The sequence below is a fragment of the Takifugu flavidus genome, chromosome 9 (genome assembly GCF_003711565.1).
Source record: "Takifugu flavidus isolate HTHZ2018 chromosome 9, ASM371156v2, whole genome shotgun sequence".
NCBI lineage: Eukaryota > Metazoa > Chordata > Actinopteri > Tetraodontiformes > Tetraodontidae > Takifugu > Takifugu flavidus.
In genome coordinates this window covers 7,712,918-7,716,918 of record NC_079528.1, presented here as the reverse complement: position 1 = coordinate 7,716,918, position 4,001 = coordinate 7,712,918, and the positions used below count along the sequence as shown (strand labels likewise).

The 4,001-nt window shown below is 47.7% G+C and overlaps 1 long non-coding RNA gene across 1 annotated transcript; it reads right to left on the bottom strand.

Moving 5' to 3' along the window:
• Positions 1-226: 226 nt before the first annotated feature.
• On the bottom strand, positions 227-2,544 carry LOC130531016 (uncharacterized). Its single transcript, XR_008951991.1, has 2 exons — positions 2,275-2,544; positions 227-1,612 (listed from the first exon to the last, which is right to left on the bottom strand). It is a non-coding gene; the product is annotated as an uncharacterized LOC130531016 (long non-coding RNA).
• Positions 2,545-4,001: the final 1,457 nt, after the last annotated feature.

The following is a 4,001-nucleotide window of genomic DNA, read 5'->3' as shown; positions in this document are numbered from 1 at the left end:
GCCTGGACAGCTCTCCATGACTGCACAGCAGAGTGATGGCATGGCTACACAAAGAAAATGAATTCAACTTCAGTCGCTACCTTAAAGTCAACACCTGTCTGACAATTAGCCAAAGAATTAGCGCAAATATGGTGGATGGTGATAAATGCTGTCGCATTAGCTGTGACCGAACTTCAGGACTGGCGAAACAATTTCAAGTGATCAAAAATTCACATCATACCCCATAAAGTGATCAGTAGTTTATTGAAAGCACAAGTTCCAGTGTGGTGTGAGCAAGAAAACTGCAAGGACCTCCAAGGACGTTGAAGTATTCCTTCTCCCAAGGCACAACTGTAAGCTAGCGGAATTTAGGATTTAGCTGTGTGCTGCAGTTGTTGAAGAATTGTAATTAATAGAGCTAACAAAAAGCTAAACTAGCAAATTTGCAGATGCAGGAGTCTCCTGTTGGTGGCGAAGTTGTAATTGACGAAGCGGTTCACGGAGACAATTACGTTTGATTCCAGATTATTGTTATTTTTCCCGAGGTTGTCCGGCCCCCCATGCGGCAGGACGCTACCCTGCTACAACACAAATTCAGATTTCTTTAAAAATTTGTGTTCTGCTGCTTGTTCCAGGTTGCAGAGTTCATTTGTAGATGTAGAGGCTCATGGATAATATTTCTCCGTTTGTATTTTTAAGTATTCCCTGGATCGATCACGGCACAGATTGTAAATGAGCATGAATCCGTCAAGACCCCCCGCCCACCACACCCTTAGCGGCCCCCTCCTGCTCAGGACTGGCTTTCCTGTCACCTTGAGTGTGTTCCTCTCCTCCATGCTGTGGATGCATTCCTGGCACACCGCACCCAACATCATTGTAATGAAAATTCCTGCAACGGTGCCAAACGGATCCGATTGCCGCTAATCCTTTTGCAACGCATCACCTGATCCTGAGGTCAGCGGAGATGCAGACCGCAGCCCCGTCGATGGTCAGGGGTGCTTGAAAAAGGTACGGAGTGCATGCGTGCGTATTGGTGTGGGAGGGGCCAGTGACGCCAACAGCGAACCCAAGACCGTTTGGGGGTTTTTTTTGTATATGAAGGCGTCAGAGTGTCCCGTTGTCCTAATGCTGGATTCTCTTCTGATCCATTATCCTCCCGGGAATATTTTGTTACCATTTGCAGGAATCTCAGTGTTATGAATGAACGTATCAGGTGGATTTGTGAAATATGAAATCCGAACAAACCCGCCGGCACTCTTGAGGGCTGAGAATCAAACCTCACCGAACCCAAAGTTTAGAGATTCCCACTGACGAAAGTCAAACAAACCCGCCACAAGACGCAGTTGAAACCATTTCCTCCGGTGGAGTCTGGGAGCATTAGCATCAAACTGCAGATATCTTCCATATGATTTTAGGGCAAAGAGAGGAGAGGAAATTTATTTTTGCAACACTGAGCTGCTCCCATTACAAGAATCTCTCTGAACCATAACTGGGAGAGGGAACCTGAGCGGGCTGAGCAGCCCGGGGTCCTTGGATACGTGGATCAGTGTAGGATGACATGTCTGCATCCCTGCAGGTTATTTTCCCCAACAGGACAGCGTCCGATCAACCCGGGAGCCTCATGTTCTGGTATCTGAGGGCAGACCACCACAACTGGTCATTTATCTGACATGGCCACTTTACGAAACAGTCACTGACTACCCCTTCCCACCAGGAAATGGCTACTGTTGCTAGGCTATCAGAACTAGGGCTGTCAAATGGCTAAAACGTTCATTTTGATGCGGGGCAGAGAAGGTGATATTTAAAGAATATCAGAAAAGTCTTCCTGTAAAGAAGTCAAACATCTGCAGTGACCTGAATAGACCAGAATGCATTGCAGCTGCCGTGCAGGCTGTGAGGAACTTATTTAACCCACTGCTCGACAGAACAAGTTCAGACCTGTTCTTGTCAAAGCTCCTCGGAAACAAGCAGCAATAGGTGAGATTAAGATTACAGAATATGTATAGAAAGGTAAGAGGAAGTGGGAGGGGCGGGGCTAACCACCGCAGACGTTGGTTGGGTAAACACAAAGCTTCTTTCTCGGGTTCTTTTGTCTGAGAGTGAACATTCTTGGAAACGTGGCCGACCTCAGCCGCAGAAACGTGTTCGAAACCTCGTTTTCTGCTAAAGCGCACGCAGCAAGTGGCTAATGAAAACTTGGCGGCCTCCGGCTGCCTATATATCACCTCTGCATGAATGTTACACAAGCTTTTAATTTACAGCATTAAAACATTCTACGGCTGCATTACTATTTACCTTTCCATATCCGATAGCCCCGGCCCGTTGCCATGGGGTTCCAGTCATATCCAATCCTGGCCCCTTTGGCACACACTCTTATCTCTGTTTAAATATCCGGTTACTTCCCCCTCTGGTCCAGACACACACAGACATGTCATTAAGAGCAATATCTCTCCCCAGCCTGGGCTTCCTTCCTGTGCGCGTGGTGACGGATTGATTTTCTCCGGTAGTGATCCACTGCAAGAAATAGTCGTCCAAACAGGTGGCTTGATCCAGTGTTAAGTCCTAAAATTGCCTTTAAAAAAAAAAAATCCATCTTTGAGGAAGAAGACAGGACCTATGATTCTCTTTTCAACGTGTTAGTCAACCTTGGACAACTTGGCACTCATGTCAAGATTTATGGGCGTGAATATCTTACAGTTAAGTGGACCAAAAAAACTATTTATTATATACTATAAAACACATGCGTGTGAATTATTTCTGCCCCACCCTCTCTTGTGAGATGTGCACACACACACACACACACATAGGTATAATGTTAAAGAACCAAACCAAAAGGTCAAATAAACACAAGGGACTCAAAAATCCACACGATGATTCACAAAAATTCTGATATCATCGGGAAGTTTGGGTTGACCTCACCTCTGTATGAAATGGCACATCTGACATCAACAGCTATCAACAGCTGGAGGGTCTTTGTGATTTCCTCTGAAGCTACAGTCAACCTTTTTCATTTTCAAAGATGGTTGAACGCTTTTTACAGTGGGGTCTTGGGGCTGTGGCTCCAGAGCAGCCCTTGGTACCCACAGGGGTCAAATCTCCCTCCCGTGTCTCTGGAAGAAGAGAGGCCCTTAAAACAGCAAATCGATGGAGGCTCTTCCTCTGTGCTCGTCTTTCCCCTGGACCAGGGACCGTATCGTTTTCAGCAACGTCTGCGGCACTTGCTGGCGCTTGCTTCCTGACTGCAGCTAAATATGCAGAATGAGGATCACCCCCCCACACACACTTTACCAAAAATCAGTCATGGTTGCGTAACGATACGAGGGTCGACATAAAGGCGTTAACTGTCCAGCTGTGGGGACTGAATACCCCACATCTACCCCCCATTTGCTCTGAGTGTGCCCACTCTGCCACAGGGTTTCAGTGTGATCACATTTCATCCCCTGGCAGTAAAAACTTGGGGGGGGGGCAACTTTTGCACGTCTTTATCATAAAAATGCTTGTCCGTTGCACAGGCGCCCTGTGTTTGAACCCGTGGGGAGCGTAAACAGAGGGGAGGACGGCCACGCAGGCTTTTCCTTCTCTTTCAGCCACACTAATGATGTTGTGCCGGACCACAGCTGTTCCCCCCCGTGGCAGGTGTGCAAGCGGGAGTCTCGGCCTGTGCCGGCCCGGATCGAGGCCGTGCCAAAAACAAGACGGAAGGAGAGGAGACGGAGCACACAGCGAGGCGCAGAAATAATTCTCCGTAAAAGACGCAACCCCCCCCGAGTGGCCAAAAGCTAAATACAATATTCAATTGAGAGTTTCCCCTTAGCACCTGGCCACCAGCATGAGTGGGATATTGATGTGGGTCCCGCGCCAGAGCCCCACAGCTCGGCCCAGTTCAAATCTTTGCGGTATTTATTCGAAATGCTTGGACAAGAACTCGTCTGGACTCTTTTCCTGGGATGGGGACATAACGAGTGTGTCTTGAATATGAGCTCTGTGCCATGAGGATAGAAAAGGACCCACAATCATTTCCT